We start from the raw sequence: 18514 nt of genomic DNA on the forward strand, positions 1-18514 counted from the left end.
TAACCTCCCACTATAGCAGAAAGGGTCTTTCTAGTAGGTGCACATCAAATCTAAGCTCTCTGAAGTGTTTTTCGAAAGTTATCAACACTTTTATGTTTGGCGTTCCGAAACCCACCTTATCTCAGGCTGAAAAGCGTTTTTGTGCATTGTGCCATAACTTTTCAGGGAAGCTTCAGAACATGAAATTTTAACCTCCCACTATAGCAGAAAGGGTCTTTCTAGTAGGTGCACATCAAATCTAAGCTGTCTGAAGTGTTTTTCGAAAGTTATCAACACTTTTATGTTTGGCGTTCCGAAACCCACCTTATCTCAGGCTGAAAAGCGTTTTTGTGCATTGTGCCATAACTTTTCAGGGAAGCTTCAGAACATGAAATTTTAACCTCCCACTATAGCAGAAAGGGTCTTTCTAGTAGTTGCACATCAAATCTAAGCTGTCTGAAGTGTTTTTCCAAAGTTATCAACACTTTTATGTTTGGCGTTCCGAAACCCACCTTATCTCAGGCTGAAAAGCGTTTTTACGCATTGTGCCATAACTTTTCAGGGAAGCTTCAGAACATGAAATTTTAACCTCCGACTATAGCAGAAAGGGGCTTTCTAGTAGGTGCACATCAAATCTAAGCTCTCTGAAGTGTTTTTCGAAAGTTATCAACACTTTTATGTTTGGCGTTCCGAAACCCACCTTATCTCAGGCTGAAAAGCGTTTTTGTGCATTGTGCCATAACTTTTCAGGGAAGCTTCAGAACATGAAATTTTAACCTCCCACTATAGCAGAAAGGGTCTTTCTAGTAGTTGCACATCAAATCTAAGCTGTCTGAAGTGTTTTTCAAAAGTTATCAACACTTTTATGTTTGGCGTTCCGAAACCCACCTTATCTCAGGCTGAAAAGCGTTTTTGTGCATTGTGCCATAACTTTTCAGGAAAGCTTCAGAACATGAAATTTTAACCTCCCACTATAGCAGAAAGGGTCTTTCTAGTAGTTGCACATCAAATCTAAACTGTCTGAAGTGTTTTTCCAAAGTTATCAACACTTTTATGTTTGGCGTTCCGAAACCCACCTTATCTCAGGCTGAAAAGCGTTTTTACGCATTGTGCCATAACTTTTCAGGGAAGCTTCAGAACATGAAATTTTAACCTCCCACTATAGCAGAAAGGGTCTTTCTAGTAGGTGCACATCAAATCTAAGCTCTCTGAAGTGTTTTTCGAAAGTTATCAACACTTTTATGTTTGGCGTTCCGAAACCCACCTTATCTCAGGCTGAAAAGCGTTTTTGTGCATTGTGCCATAACTTTTCAGGGAAGCTTCAGAACATGAAATTTTAACCTCCCACTATAGCAGAAAGGGTCTTTCTAGTAGTTGCACATCAAATCTAAACTGTCTGAAGTGTTTTTCCAAAGTTATTAACACTTTTATGTTTGGCGTTCCGAAACCCACCTTATCTCAGGCTGAAAAGCGTTTTTGTGCATTGTGCCATAACTTTTCAGGGAAGCTTCAGAACATGAAATTTTAACCTCCCACTATAGCAGAAAGGGTCTTTCTAGTAGTTGCACATCAAATCTAAACTGTCTGAAGTGTTTTTCCAAAGTTATCAACACTTTTATGTTTGGCGTTCCGAAACCCACCTTATCTCAGGCTGAAAAGCGTTTTTGTGCATTGTGACATAACTTTTCAGGAAAGCTTCAGAACATGAAATTTTAACCTCCCACTATAGCAGAAAGGGTCTTTCTAGTAGTTGCACATCAAATCTAAACTGTCTGAAGTGTTTTTCCAAAGTTATCAACACTTTTATGTTTGGCGTTCCGAAACCCACCTTATCTCAGGCTGAAAAGCGTTTTTACGCATTGTGCCATAACTTTTCAGGGAAGCTTCAGAACATGAAATTTTAACCTCCCACTATAGCAGAAAGGGTCTTTCTAGTAGGTGCACATCAAATCTAAGCTCTCTGAAGTGTTTTTCGAAAGTTATCAACACTTTTATGTTTGGCGTTCCGAAACCCACCTTATCTCAGGCTGAAAAGCGTTTTTGTGCATTGTGCCATAACTTTTCAGGGAAGCTTCAGAACATGAAATTTTAACCTCCCACTATAGCAGAAAGGGTCTTTCTAGTAGTTGCACATCAAATCTAAACTGTCTGAAGTGTTTTTCCAAAGTTATCAACACTTTTATGTTTGGCGTTCCGAAACCCACCTTATCTCAGGCTGAAAAGCGTTTTTGTGCATTGTGCCATAACTTTTCAGGGAAGCTTCAGAACATGAAATTTTAACCTCCCACTATAGCAGAAAGGGTCTTTCTAGTAGTTGCACATCAAATCTAAACTGTCTGAAGTGTTTTTCCAAAGTTATCAACACTTTTATGTTTGGCGTTCCGAAACCCACCTTATCTCAGGCTGAAAAGCGTTTTTACGCATTGTGCCATAACTTTTCAGGGAAGCTTCAGAACATGAAATATTAACCTCCCACTATAGCAGAAAGGGTCTTTCTAGTAGGTGCACATCAAATCTAAACTGTCTGAAGTGTTTTTCAAAAGTTATCAACACTTTTATGTTTGGCGTTCCGAAACCCACCTTATCTCAGGCTGAAAAGCGTTTTTGTGCATTGTGCCATAACTTTTCAGGAAAGCTTCAGAACATGAAATTTTAACCTCCCACTATAGCAGAAAGGGTCTTTCTAGTAGTTGCACATCAAATCTAAACTGTCTGAAGTGTTTTTCCAAAGTTATTAACACTTTTATGTTTGGCGTTCCGAAACCCACCTTATCTCAGGCTGAAAAGCGTTTTTGTGCATTGTGCCATAACTTTTCAGGGAAGCTTCAGAACATGAAATTTTAACCTCCCACTATAGCAGAACGGGTCTTTCTAGTAGTTGCCCATCAAATCTAAACTGTCTGAAGTGTTTTTCCAAAGTTATCAACACTTTTATGTTTGGCGTTCCGAAACCCACCTTATCTCAGGCTGAAAAGCGTTTTTGTGCATTGTGCCATAACTTTTCAGGGAAGCTTCAGAACATGAAATTTTAACCTCCCACTATAGCAGAAAGGGTCTTTCTAGTAGGTGCACATCAAATCTAAGCTCTCTGAAGTGTTTTTCGAAAGTTATCAACACTTTTATGTTTGGCGTTCCGAAACCCACCTTATCTCAGGCTGAAAAGCGTTTTTGTGCATTGTGCCATAACTTTTCAGGGAAGCTTCAGAACATGAAATTTTAACCTCCCACTATAGCAGAAAGGGTCTTTCTAGTAGTTGCACATCAAATCTAAACTGTCTGAAGTGTTTTTCCAAAGTTATCAACACTTTTATGTTTGGCGTTCCGAAACCCACCTTATCTCAGGCTGAAAAGCGTTTTTGTGCATTGTGCCATAACTTTTCAGGGAAGCTTCAGAACATGAAATTTTAACCTCCCACTATAGCAGAAAGGGTCTTTCTAGTAGTTGCACATCAAATCTAAACTGTCTGAAGTGTTTTTCCAAAGTTATCAACACTTTTATGTTTGGCGTTCCGAAACCCACCTTATCTCAGGCTGAAAAGCGTTTTTGTGCATTGTGCCATAACTTTTCAGGGAAGCTTCAGAACATGAAATTTTAACCTCCCACTATAGCAGAAAGGGTCTTTCTAGTAGTTGCACATCAAATCTAAGCTGTCTGAAGTGTTTTTCAAAAGTTATCAACACTTTTATGTTTGGCGTTCCGAAACCCACCTTATCTCAGGCTGAAAAGCGTTTTTGTGCATTGTGACATAACTTTTCAGGAAAGCTTCAGAACATGAAATTTTAACCTCCCACTATAGCAGAAAGGGTCTTTCTAGTAGTTGCACATCAAATCTAAACTGTCTGAAGTGTTTTTCCAAAGTTATCAACACTTTTATGTTTGGCGTTCCGAAACCCACCTTATCTCAGGCTGAAAAGCGTTTTTACGCATTGTGCCATAACTTTTCAGGGAAGCTTCAGAACATGAAATTTTAACCTCCCACTATAGCAGAAAGGGTCTTTCTAGTAGGTGCACATCAAATCTAAGCTCTCTGAAGTGTTTTTCGAAAGTTATCAACACTTTTATGTTTGGCGTTCCGAAACCCACCTTATCTCAGGCTGAAAAGCGTTTTTGTGCATTGTGCCATAACTTTTCAGGAAAGCTTCAGAACATGAAATTTTAACCTCCCACTATAGCAGAAAGGGTCTTTCTAGTAGTTGCACATCAAATCTAAACTGTCTGAAGTGTTTTTCCAAAGTTATTAACACTTTTATGTTTGGCGTTCCGAAACCCACCTTATCTCAGGCTGAAAAGCGTTTTTGTGCATTGTGCCATAACTTTTCAGGGAAGCTTCAGAACATGAAATTTTAACCTCCCACTATAGCAGAAAGGGTCTTTCTAGTAGTTGCCCATCAAATCTAAACTGTCTGAAGTGTTTTTCCAAAGTTATCAACACTTTTATGTTTGGCGTTCCGAAACCCACCTTATCTCAGGCTGAAAAGCGTTTTTGTGCATTGTGCCATAACTTTTCAGGGAAGCTTCAGAACATGAAATTTTAACCTCCCACTATAGCAGAAAGGGTCTTTCTAGTAGTTGCACATCAAATCTAAGCTGTCTGAAGTGTTTTTCAAAAGTTATCAACACTTTTATGTTTGGCGTTCCGAAACCCACCTTATCTCAGGCTGAAAAGCGTTTTTGTGCATTGTGCCATAACTTTTCAGGAAAGCTTCAGAACATGAAATTTTAACCTCCCACTATAGCAGAAAGGGTCTTTCTAGTAGTTGCACATCAAATCTAAACTGTCTGAAGTGTTTTTCCAAAGTTATCAACACTTTTATGTTTGGCGTTCCGAAACCCACCTTATCTCAGGCTGAAAAGCGTTTTTACGCATTGTGCCATAACTTTTCAGGGAAGCTTCAGAACATGAAATTTTAACCTCCCACTATAGCAGAAAGGGTCTTTCTAGTAGGTGCACATCAAATCTAAGCTCTCTGAAGTGTTTTTCGAAAGTTATCAACACTTTTATGTTTGGCGTTCCGAAACCCACCTTATCTCAGGCTGAAAAGCGTTTTTGTGCATTGTGCCATAACTTTTCAGGGAAGCTTCAGAACATGAAATTTTAACCTCCCACTATAGCAGAAAGGGTCTTTCTAGTAGTTGCACATCAAATCTAAGCTGTCTGAAGTGTTTTTCCAAAGTTATCAACACTTTTATGTTTGGCGTTCCGAAACCCACCTTATCTCAGGCTGAAAAGCGTTTTTACGCATTGTGCCATAACTTTTCAGGGAAGCTTCAGAACATGAAATTTTAACCTCCCACTATAGCAGAAAGGGTCTTTCTAGTAGGTGCACATCAAATCTAAGCTCTCTGAAGTGTTTTTCGAAAGTTATCAACACTTTTATGTTTGGCGTTCCGAAACCCACCTTATCTCAGGCTGAAAAGCGTTTTTGTGCATTGTGCCATAACTTTTCAGGAAAGCTTCAGAACATGAAATTTTAACCTCCCACTATAGCAGAAAGGGTCTTTCTAGTAGGTGCACATCAAATCTAAGCTCTCTGAAGTGTTTTTCGAAAGTTATCAACACTTTTATGTTTGGCGTTCCGAAACCCACCTTATCTCAGGCTGAAAAGCGTTTTTGTGCATTGTGCCATAACTTTTCAGGGAAGCTTCAGAACATGAAATTTTAACCTCCCACTATAGTAGAAAGGGTCTTTCTAGTAGTTGCACATCAAATCTAAACTGTCTGAAGTGTTTTTCCAAAGTTATCAACACTTTTATGTTTGGCGTTCCGAAACCCACCTTATCTCAGGCTGAAAAGCGTTTTTGTGCATTGTGCCATAACTTTTCAGGGAAGCTTCAGAACATGAAATTTTAACCTCCCACTATAGCAGAAAGGGTCTTTCTAGTAGTTGCACATCAAATCTAAACTGTCTGAAGTGTTTTTCCTAAGTTATCAACACTTTTATGTTTGGCGTTCCGAAACCCACCTTATCTCAGGCTGAAAAGCGTTTTTGTGCATTGTGCCATAACTTTTCAGGGAAGCTTCAGAACATGAAATTTTAACCTCCCACTATAGCAGAAAGGGTCTTTCTAGTAGTTGCACATCAAATCTAAGCTGTCTGAAGTGTTTTTCAAAAGTTATCAACACTTTTATGTTTGGCGTTCCGAAACCCACCTTATCTCAGGCTGAAAAGCGTTTTTGTGCATTGTGCCATAACTTTTCAGGAAAGCTTCAGAACATGAAATTTTAACCTCCCACTATAGCAGAAAGGGTCTTTCTAGTAGTTGCACATCAAATCTAAACTGTCTGAAGTGTTTTTCCAAAGTTATCAACACTTTTATGTTTGGCGTTCCGAAACCCACCTTATCTCAGGCTGAAAAGCGTTTTTACGCATTGTGCCATAACTTTTCAGGGAAGCTTCAGAACATGAAATTTTAACCTCCCACTATAGCAGAAAGGGTCTTTCTAGTAGGTGCACATCAAATCTAAGCTCTCTGAAGTGTTTTTCGAAAGTTATCAACACTTTTATGTTTGGCGTTCCGAAACCCACCTTATCTCAGGCTGAAAAGCGTTTTTGTGCATTGTGCCATAACTTTTCAGGGAAGCTTCAGAACATGAAATTTTAACCTCCCACTATAGCAGAAAGGGTCTTTCTAGTAGTTGCACATCAAATCTAAACTGTCTGAAGTGTTTTTCCAAAGTTATCAACACTTTTATGTTTGGCGTTCCGAAACCCACCTTATCTCAGGCTGAAAAGCGTTTTTGTGCATTGTGCCATAACTTTTCAGGGAAGCTTCAGAACATGAAATTTTAACCTCGCACTATAGCAGAAAGGGTCTTTCTAGTAGTTGCACATCAAATCTAAGCTGTCTGAAGTGTTTTTCAAAAGTTATCAACACTTTTATGTTTGGCGTTCCGAAACCCACCTTATCTCAGGCTGAAAAGCGTTTTTGTGCATTGTGCCATAACTTTTCAGGAAAGCTTCAGAACATGAAATTTTAACCTCCCACTATAGCAGAAAGGGTCTTTCTAGTAGTTGCACATCAAATCTAAACTGTCTGAAGTGTTTTTCCAAAGTTATCAACACTTTTATGTTTGGCGTTCCGAAACCCACCTTATCTCAGGCTGAAAAGCGTTTTTACGCATTGTGCCATAACGTTTCAGGGAAGCTTCAGAACATGAAATTTTAACCTCCCACTATAGCAGAAAGGGTCTTTCTAGTAGGTGCACATCAAATCTAAGCTCTCTGAAGTGTTTTTCAAAAGTTATCAACACTTTTATGTTTGGCGTTCCGAAACCCACCTTATCTCAGGCTGAAAAGCGTTTTTGTGCATTGTGCCATAACTTTTCAGGGAAGCTTCAGAACATGAAATTTTAACCTCCCACTATAGCAGAAAGGGTCTTTCTAGTAGTTGCACATCAAATCTAAACTGTCTGAAGTGTTTTTCCAAAGTTATTAACACTTTTATGTTTGGCGTTCCGAAACCCACCTTATCTCAGGCTGAAAAGCGTTTTTGTGCATTGTGCCATAACTTTTCAGGGAAGCTTCAGAACATGAAATTTTAACCTCCCACTATAGCAGAAAGGGTCTTTCTAGTAGTTGCACATCAAATCTAAACTGTCTGAAGTGTTTTTCCAAAGTTATCAACACTTTTATGTTTGGCGTTCCGAAACCCACCTTATCTCAGGCTGAAAAGCGTTTTTACGCATTGTGCCATAACTTTTCAGGGAAGCTTCAGAACATGAAATTTTAACCTCCCACTATAGCAGAAAGGGTCTTTCTAGTAGGTGCACATCAAATCTAAGCTGTCTGAAGTGTTTTTCGAAAGTTATCAACACTTTTATGTTTGGCGTTCCGAAACCCACCTTATCTCAGGCTGAAAAGCGTTTTTGTGCATTGTGCCATAACTTTTCAGGGAAGCTTCAGAACATGAAATTTTAACCTCCCACTATAGCAGAAAGGGTCTTTCTAGTAGTTGCACATCAAATCTAAACTGTCTGAAGTGTTTTTCCAAAGTTATTAACACTTTTATGTTTGGCGTTCCGAAACCCACCTTATCTCAGGCTGAAAAGCGTTTTTGTGCATTGTGACATAACTTTTCAGGAAAGCTTCAGAACATGAAATTTTAACCTCCCACTATAGCAGAAAGGGTCTTTCTAGTAGTTGCACATCAAATCTAAACTGTCTGAAGTGTTTTTCCAAAGTTATCAACACTTTTATGTTTGGCGTTCCGAAACCCACCTTATCTCAGGCTGAAAAGCGTTTTTACGCATTGTGCCATAACTTTTCAGGGAAGCTTCAGAACATGAAATTTTAACCTCCCACTATAGCAGAAAGGGTCTTTCTAGTAGGTGCACATCAAATCTAAGCTCTCTGAAGTGTTTTTCGAAAGTTATCAACACTTTTATGTTTGGCGTTCCGAAACCCACCTTATCTCAGGCTGAAAAGCGTTTTTGTGCATTGTGCCATAACTTTTCAGGAAAGCTTCAGAACATGAAATTTTAACCTCCCACTATAGCAGAAAGGGTCTTTCTAGTAGTTGCACATCAAATCTAAACTGTCTGAAGTGTTTTTCCAAAGTTATTAACACTTTTATGTTTGGCGTTCCGAAACCCACCTTATCTCAGGCTGAAAAGCGTTTTTGTGCATTGTGCCATAACTTTTCAGGGAAGCTTCAGAACATGAAATTTTAACCTCCCACTATAGCAGAAAGGGTCTTTCTAGTAGTTGCCCATCAAATCTAAACTGTCTGAAGTGTTTTTCCAAAGTTATCAACACTTTTATGTTTGGCGTTCCGAAACCCACCTTATCTCAGGCTGAAAAGCGTTTTTGTGCATTGTGCCAAAACTTTTCAGGGAAGCTTCAGAACATGAAATTTTAACCTCCCACTATAGCAGAAAGGGTCTTTCTAGTAGTTGCACATCAAATCTAAGCTGTCTGAAGTGTTTTTCAAAAGTTATCAACACTTTTATGTTTGGCGTTCCGAAACCCACCTTATCTCAGGCTGAAAAGCGTTTTTGTGCATTGTGCCATAACTTTTCAGGAAAGCTTCAGAACATGAAATTTTAACCTCCCACTATAGCAGAAAGGGTCTTTCTAGTAGTTGCACATCAAATCTAAACTGTCTGAAGTGTTTTTCCAAAGTTATCAACACTTTTATGTTTGGCGTTCCGAAACCCACCTTATCTCAGGCTGAAAAGCGTTTTTACGCATTGTGCCATAACTTTTCAGGGAAGCTTCAGAACATGAAATTTTAACCTCCCACTATAGCAGAAAGGGTCTTTCTAGTAGGTGCACATCAAATCTAAGCTCTCTGAAGTGTTTTTCGAAAGTTATCAACACTTTTATGTTTGGCGTTCCGAAACCCACCTTATCTCAGGCTGAAAAGCGTTTTTGTGCATTGTGCCATAACTTTTCAGGGAAGCTTCAGAACATGAAATTTTAACCTCCCACTATAGCAGAAAGGGTCTTTCTAGTAGTTGCACATCAAATCTAAGCTGTCTGAAGTGTTTTTCCAAAGTTATCAACACTTTTATGTTTGGCGTTCCGAAACCCACCTTATCTCAGGCTGAAAAGCGTTTTTACGCATTGTGCCATAACTTTTCAGGGAAGCTTCAGAACATGAAATTTTAACCTCCCACTATAGCAGAAAGGGTCTTTCTAGTAGGTGCACATCAAATCTAAGCTCTCTGAAGTGTTTTTCGAAAGTTATCAACACTTTTATGTTTGGCGTTCCGAAACCCACCTTTTCTCAGGCTGAAAAGCGTTTTTGTGCATTGTGCCATAACTTTTCAGGAAAGCTTCAGAACATGAAATTTTAACCTCCCACTATAGCAGAAAGGGTCTTTCTAGTAGGTGCACATCAAATCTAAGCTCTCTGAAGTGTTTTTCGAAAGTTATCAACACTTTTATGTTTGGCGTTCCGAAACCCACCTTATCTCAGGCTGAAAAGCGTTTTTGTGCATTGTGCCATAACTTTTCAGGGAAGCTTCAGAACATGAAATTTTAACCTCCCACTATAGTAGAAAGGGTCTTTCTAGTAGTTGCACATCAAATCTAAACTGTCTGAAGTGTTTTTCCAAAGTTATCAACACTTTTATGTTTGGCGTTCCGAAACCCACCTTATCTCAGGCTGAAAAGCGTTTTTGTGCATTGTGCCATAACTTTTCAGGGAAGCTTCAGAACATGAAATTTTAACCTCCCACTATAGCAGAAAGGGTCTTTCTAGTAGTTGCACATCAAATCTAAACTGTCTGAAGTGTTTTTCCAAAGTTATCAACACTTTTATGTTTGGCGTTCCGAAACCCACCTTATCTCAGGCTGAAAAGCGTTTTTGTGCATTGTGCCATAACTTTTCAGGGAAGCTTCAGAACATGAAATTTTAACCTCCCACTATAGCAGAAAGGGTCTTTCTAGTAGTTGCACATCAAATCTAAGCTGTCTGAAGTGTTTTTCAAAAGTTATCAACACTTTTATGTTTGGCGTTCCGAAACCCACCTTATCTCAGGCTGAAAAGCGTTTTTGTGCATTGTGCCATAACTTTTCAGGAAAGCTTCAGAACATGAAATTTTAACCTCCCACTATAGCAGAAAGGGTCTTTCTAGTAGTTGCACATCAAATCTAAACTGTCTGAAGTGTTTTTCCAAAGTTATCAACACTTTTATGTTTGGCGTTCCGAAACCCACCTTATCTCAGGCTGAAAAGCGTTTTTACGCATTGTGCCATAACTTTTCAGGGAAGCTTCAGAACATGAAATTTTAACCTCCCACTATAGCAGAAAGGGTCTTTCTAGTAGGTGCACATCAAATCTAAGCTCTCTGAAGTGTTTTTCGAAAGTTATCAACACTTTTATGTTTGGCGTTCCGAAACCCACCTTATCTCAGGCTGAAAAGCGTTTTTGTGCATTGTGCCATAACTTTTCAGGGAAGCTTCAGAACATGAAATTTTAACCTCCCACTATAGCAGAAAGGGTCTTTCTAGTAGTTGCACATCAAATCTAAACTGTCTGAAGTGTTTTTCCAAAGTTATCAACACTTTTATGTTTGGCGTTCCGAAACCCACCTTATCTCAGGCTGAAAAGCGTTTTTGTGCATTGTGCCATAACTTTTCAGGGAAGCTTCAGAACATGAAATTTTAACCTCCCACTATAGCAGAAAGGGTCTTTCTAGTAGTTGCACATCAAATCTAAGCTGTCTGAAGTGTTTTTCAAAAGTTATCAACACTTTTATGTTTGGCGTTCCGAAACCCACCTTATCTCAGGCTGAAAAGCGTTTTTGTGCATTGTGCCATAACTTTTCAGGAAAGCTTCAGAACATGAAATTTTAACCTCCCACTATAGCAGAAAGGGTCTTTCTAGTAGTTGCACATCAAATCTAAACTGTCTGAAGTGTTTTTCCAAAGTTATCAACACTTTTATGTTTGGCGTTCCGAAACCCACCTTATCTCAGGCTGAAAAGCGTTTTTACGCATTGTGCCATAACGTTTCAGGGAAGCTTCAGAACATGAAATTTTAACCTCCCACTATAGCAGAAAGGGTCTTTCTAGTAGGTGCACATCAAATCTAAGCTCTCTGAAGTGTTTTTCAAAAGTTATCAACACTTTTATGTTTGGCGTTCCGAAACCCACCTTATCTCAGGCTGAAAAGCGTTTTTGTGCATTGTGCCATAACTTTTCAGGGAAGCTTCAGAACATGAAATTTTAACCTCTCACTATAGCAGAAAGGGTCTTTCTAGTAGTTGCACATCAAATCTAAACTGTCTGAAGTGTTTTTCCAAAGTTATTAACACTTTTATGTTTGGCGTTCCGAAACCCACCTTATCTCAGGCTGAAAAGCGTTTTTGTGCATTGTGCCATAACTTTTCAGGGAAGCTTCAGAACATGAAATTTTAACCTCCCACTATAGCAGAAAGGGTCTTTCTAGTAGTTGCACATCAAATCTAAACTGTCTGAAGTGTTTTTCCAAAGTTATCAACACTTTTATGTTTGGCGTTCCGAAACCCACCTTATCTCAGGCTGAAAAGCGTTTTTACGCATTGTGCCATAACTTTTCAGGGAAGCTTCAGAACATGAAATTTTAACCTCCCACTATAGCAGAAAGGGTCTTTCTAGTAGGTGCACATCAAATCTAAGCTGTCTGAAGTGTTTTTCGAAAGTTATCAACACTTTTATGTTTGGCGTTCCGAAACCCACCTTATCTCAGGCTGAAAAGCGTTTTTGTGCATTGTGCCATAACTTTTCAGGGAAGCTTCAGAACATGAAATTTTAACCTCCCACTATAGCAGAAAGGGTCTTTCTAGTAGTTGCACATCAAATCTAAACTGTCTGAAGTGTTTTTCCAAAGTTATTAACACTTTTATGTTTGGCGTTCCGAAACCCACCTTATCTCAGGCTGAAAAGCGTTTTTGTGCATTGTGCCATAACTTTTCAGGGAAGCTTCAGAACATGAAATTTTAACCTCCCACTATAGCAAAAAGGGTCTTTCTAGTAGTTGCACATCAAATCTAAACTGTCTGAAGTGTTTTTCCAAAGTTATCAACACTTTTATGTTTGGCGTTCCGAAACCCACCTTATCTCAGGCTGAAAAGCGTTTTTACGCATTGTGCCATAACTTTTCAGGGAAGCCTCAGAACATGAAATTTTAACCTCCCACTATAGCAGAAAGGGTCTTTCTAGTAGTTGCACATCAAATCTAAACTGTCTGAAGTGTTTTTCCAAAGTTATCAACACTTTTATGTTTGGCGTTCCGAAACCCACCTTATCTCAGGCTGAAAAGCGTTTTTGTGCATTGTGCCATAACTTTTCAGGGAAGCTTCAGAACATGAAATTTTAACCTCCCACTATAGCAGAAAGGGTCTTTCTAGTAGTTGCACATCAAATCTAAGCTGTCTGAAGTGTTTTTCAAAAGTTATCAACACTTTTATGTTTGGCGTTCCGAAACCCACCTTATCTCAGGCTGAAAAGCGTTTTTGTGCATTGTGCCATAACTTTTCAGGAAAGCTTCAGAACATGAAATTTTAACCTCCCACTATAGCAGAAAGGGTCTTTCTAGTAGTTGCACATCAAATCTAAACTGTCTGAAGTGTTTTTCCAAAGTGATCAACACTTTTATGTTTGGCGTTCCGAAACCCACCTTATCTCAGGCTGAAAAGCGTTTTTGTGCATTGTGCCATAACTTTTCAGGAAAGCTTCAGAACATGAAATTTTAACCTCCCACTATAGCAGAAAGGGTCTTTCTAGTAGTTGCACATCAAATCTAAACTGTCTGAAGTGTTTTTCCAAAGTTATCAACACTTTTATGTTTGGCGTTCCGAAACCCACCTTATCTCAGGCTGAAAAGCGTTTTTACGCATTGTGCCATAACTTTTCAGGGAAGCTTCAGAACATGAAATTTTAACCTCCCACTATAGCAGAAAGGGTCTTTCTAGTAGGTGCACATCAAATCTAAGCTCTCTGAAGTGTTTTTCGAAAGCCATCAACACTTTTATGTTTGGCGTTCCGAAACCCACCTTATCTCAGGCTGAAAAGCGTTTTTGTGCATTGTGCCATAACTTTTCAGGGAAGCTTCAGAACATGAAATTTTAACCTCCCACTATAGCAGAAAGGGTCTTTCTAGTAGTTGCACATCAAATCTAAACTGTCTGAAGTGTTTTTCCAAAGTTATCAACACTTTTATGTTTGGCGTTCCGAAACCCACCTTATCTCAGGCTGAAAAGCGTTTTTGTGCATTGTGCCATAACTTTTCAGGGAAGCTTCAGAACATGAAATTTTAACCTCCCACTATAGCAGAAAGGGTCTTTCTAGTAGTTGCACATCAAATCTAAACTGTCTGAAGTGTTTTTCCAAAGTTATCAACACTTTTATGTTTGGCGTTCCGAAACCCACCTTATCTCAGGCTGAAAAGCGTTTTTGTGCATTGTGCCATAACTTTTCAGGGAAGCTTCAGAACATGAAATTTTAACCTCCCACTATAGCAGAAAGGGTCTTTCTAGTAGTTGCACATCAAATCTAAGCTGTCTGAAGTGTTTTTCAAAAGTTATCAACACTTTTATGTTTGGCGTTCCGAAACCCACCTTATCTCAGGCTGAAAAGCGTTTTTGTGCATTGTGCCATAACTTTTCAGGAAAGCTTCAGAACATGAAATTTTAACCTCCCACTATAGCAGAAAGGGTCTTTCTAGTAGTTGCACATCAAATCTAAACTGTCTGAAGTGTTTTTCCAAAGTTATCAACACTTTTATGTTTGGCGTTCCGAAACCCACCTTATCTCAGGCTGAAAAGCGTTTTTACGCATTGTGCCATAACTTTTCAGGGAAGCTTCAGAACATGAAATTTTAACCTCCCACTATAGCAGAAAGGGTCTTTCTAGTAGTTGCACATCAAATGTAAGCTGTCTGAAGTGTTTTTCAAAAGTTATCAACACTTTTATGTTTGGCGTTCCGAAACCCACCTTATCTCAGGCTGAAAAGCGTTTTTGTGCATTGTGCCATAACTTTTCAGGAAAGCTTCAGAACATGAAATTTTAACCTCCCACTATAGCAGAAAGGGTCTTTCTAGTAGGTGCACATCAAATCTAAGCTCTCTGAAGTGTTTTTCGAAAGTTATCAACACTTTTATGTTTGGCGTTCCGAAACCCACCTTATCTCAGGCTGAAAAGCGTTTTTGTGCATTGTGCCATAACTTTTCAGGGAAGCTTCAGAACATGAAATTTTAACCTCCCACTATAGCAGAAAGGGTCTTTCTAGTAGTTGCACATCAAATCTAAGCTGTCTGAAGTGTTTCTCAAAAGTTATCAACACTTTTATGTTTGGCGTTCCGAAACCCACCTTATCTCAGGCTGAAAAGCGTTTTTGTGCATTGTGACATAACTTTTCAGGAAAGCTTCAGAACATGAAATTTTAACCTCCCACTATAGCAGAAAGGGTCTTTCTAGTAGTTGCACATCAAATCTAAACTGTCTGAAGTGTTTTTCCAAAGTTATCAACACTTTTATGTTTGGCGTTCCGAAACCCACCTTATCTCAGGCTGAAAAGCGTTTTTACGCATTGTGCCATAACTTTTCAGGGAAGCTTCAGAACATGAAATTTTAACCTCCCACTATAGCAGAAAGGGTCTTTCTAGTAGGTGCACATCAAATCTAAGCTCTCTGAAGTGTTTTTCGAAAGTTATCAACACTTTTATGTTTGGCGTTCCGAAACCCACCTTATCTCAGGCTGAAAAGCGTTTTTGTGCATTGTGCCATAACTTTTCAGGAAAGCTTCAGAACATGAAATTTTAACCTCCCACTATAGCAGAAAGGGTCTTTCTAGTAGTTGCACATCAAATCTAAACTGTCTGAAGTGTTTTTCCAAAGTTATTAACACTTTTATGTTTGGCGTTCCGAAACCCACCTTATCTCAGGCTGAAAAGCGTTTTTGTGCATTGTGCCATAACTTTTCAGGGAAGCTTCAGAACATGAAATTTTAACCTCCCACTATAGCAGAAAGGGTCTTTCTAGTAGTTGCACATCAAATCTAAACTGTCTGAAGTGTTTTTCCAAAGTTATCAACACTTTTATGTTTGGCGTTCCGAAACCCACCTTATCTCAGGATGAAAAGCGTTTTTACGCATTGTGCCATAACTTTTCAGGGAAGCTTCAGAACATGAAATTTTAACCTCCCACTATAGCAGAAAGGGTCTTTCTAGTAGTTGCACATCAAATCTAAACTGTCTGAAGTGTTTTTCCAAAGTTATCAACACTTTTATGTTTGGCGTTCCGAAACCCACCTTATCTCAGGCTGAAAAGCGTTTTTGTGCATTGTGCCATAACTTTTCAGGAAAGCTTCAGAACATGAAATTTTAACCTCCCACTATAGCAGAAAGGGTCTTTCTAGTAGTTGCACATCAAATCTAAACTGTCTGAAGTGTTTTTCCAAAGTTATCAACACTTTTATGTTTGGCGTTCCGAAACCCACCTTATCTCAGGCTGAAAAGCGTTTTTGTGCATTGTGCCATAACTTTTCAGGGAAGCTTCAGAACATGAAATTTTAACCTCCCACTAAAGCAGAAAGGGTCTTTCTAGTAGTTGCACATCAAATCTAAACTGTCTGAAGTGTTTTTCCAAAGTTATCAACACTTTTATGTTTGGCGTTCCGAAACCCACCTTATCTCAGGCTGAAAAGCGTTTTTGTGCATTGTGCCATAACTTTTCAGGGAAGCTTCAGAACATGAAATTTTAACCTCCCACTATAGCAGAAAGGGTCTTTCTAGTAGTTGCACATCAAATCTAAACTGTCTGAAGTGTTTTTCCAAAGTTATCAACACTTTTATGTTTGGCGTTCCGAAACCCACCTTATCTCAGGCTGAAAAGCGTTTTTGTGCATTGTGCCATAACTTTTCAGGGAAGCTTCAGAACATGAAATTTTAACCTCCCACTATAGCAGAAAGGGTCTTTCTAGTAGTTGCACATCAAATCTAAGCTGTCTGAAGTGTTTTTCAAAAGTTATTAACACTTTTATGTTTGGCGTTCCGAAACCCACCTTATCTCAGGCTGAAAAGCGTTTTTGTGCATTGTGCCATAACTTTTCAGGAAAGCTTCAGAACATGAAATTTTAACCTCCCACTATAGCAGAAAGGGTCTTTCTAGTAGTTGCACATCAAATCTAAACTGTCTGAAGTGTTTTTCAAAAGTTATCAACACTTTTATGTTTGGCGTTCCGAAACCCACCTTATCTCAGGCTGAAAAGCGTTTTTACGCATTGTGCCATAACTTTTCAGGGAAGCTTCAGAACATGAAATTTTAACCTCCCACTATAGCAGAAAGGGTCTTTCTAGTAGTTGCACATCAAATCTAAGCTGTCTGAAGTGTTTTTCAAAAGTTATCAACACTTTTATGTTTGGCGTTCCGAAACCCACCTTATCTCAGGCTGAAAAGCGTTTTTGTGCATTGTGACATAACTTTTCAGGGAAGCTTCAGAACATGAAATTTTAACCTCCCACTATAGCAGAAAGGGTCTTTCTAGTAGTTGCACATCAAATCTAAACTGTCTGAAGTGTTTTTCGAAAGTTATCAACACTTTTATGTTTGGCGTTCCGAAACCCACCTTATCTCAGGCTGAAAAGCGTTTTTGTGCATTGTGCCATAACTTTTCAGGGAAGCTTCAGAACATGAAATTTTAACCTCCCACTATAGCAGAAAGGGTCTTTCTAGTAGTTGCACATCAAATCTAAGCTGTCTGAAGTGTTTTTCCAAAGTTATCAACACTTTTATGTTTGGCGTTCCGAAACCCACCTTATCTCAGGCTGAAAAGCGTTTTTACGCATTGTGACATAACTTTTCAGGGAAGCTTCAGAACATGAAATTTTAACCTCCCACTATAGCAGAAAGGGTCTTTCTAGTAGTTGCACATCAAATCTAAGCTGTCTGAAGTGTTTTTCAAAAGTTATCAACACTTTTATGTTTGGCGTTCCGAAACCCACCTTATCTCAGGCTGAAAAGCGTTTTTGTGCATTGTGCCATAACTTTTCAGGAAAGCTTCAGAACATGAAATTTTAACCTCCCACTATAGCAGAAAGGGTCTTTCTAGTAGTTGCACATCAAATCTAAACTGTCTGAAGTGTTTTTCCAAAGTTATCAACACTTTTATGTTTGGCGTTCCGAAACCCACCTTATCTCAGGCTGAAAAGCGTTTTTACGCATTGTGCCATAACTTTTCAGGGAAGCTTCAGAACATGAAATTTTAACCTCCCACTATAGCAGAAAGGGTCTTTCTAGTAGGTGCACATCAAATCTAAGCTCTCTGAAGTGTTTTTCGAAAGTTATCAACACTTTCATGTTTGGCGTTCCGAAACCCACCTTATCTCAGGCTGAAAAGCGTTTTTGTGCATTGTGCCATAACTTTTCAGGGAAGCTTCAGAACATGAAATTTTAACCTCCCACTATAGCAGAAAGGGTCTTTCTAGTAGTTGCACATCAAATCTAAGCTGTCTGAAGTGTTTTTCCAAAGTTATCAACACTTTTATGTTTGGCGTTCCGAAACCCACCTTATCTCAGGCTGAAAAGCGTTTTTACGCATTGTGCCATAACTTTTCAGGGAAGCTTCAGAACATGAAATTTTAACCTCCCACTATAGCAGAAAGGGTCTTTCTAGTAGTTGCACATCAAATCTAAGCTCTCTGAAGTGTTTTTCAAAAGTTATCAACACTTTTATGTTTGGCGTTCCGAAACCCACCTTATCTCAGGCTGAAAAGCGTTTTTGTGCATTGTGCCATAACTTTTCAGGAAAGCTTCAGAACAGGAAATTTTAACCTCCCACTATAGCAGAAAGGGTCTTTCTAGTAGTTGCACATCAAATCTAAACTGTCTGAAGTGTTTTTCCAAAGTTATCAACACTTTTATGTTTGGCGTTCCGAAACCCACCTTATCTCAGGCTGAAAAGCGTTTTTACGCATTGTGCCATAACTTTTCAGGGAAGCTTCAGAACATGAAATTTTAACCTCCCACTATAGCAGAAAGGGCCTTTCTAGTAGTTGCACATCAAATCTAAACTGTCTGAAGTGTTTTTCCAAAGTTATCAACACTT

This window comes from Synchiropus splendidus, chromosome 5, assembly GCF_027744825.2.
Source record: "Synchiropus splendidus isolate RoL2022-P1 chromosome 5, RoL_Sspl_1.0, whole genome shotgun sequence".
In the NCBI taxonomy this organism is placed as follows: Eukaryota; Metazoa; Chordata; class Actinopteri; order Syngnathiformes; family Callionymidae; genus Synchiropus; species Synchiropus splendidus.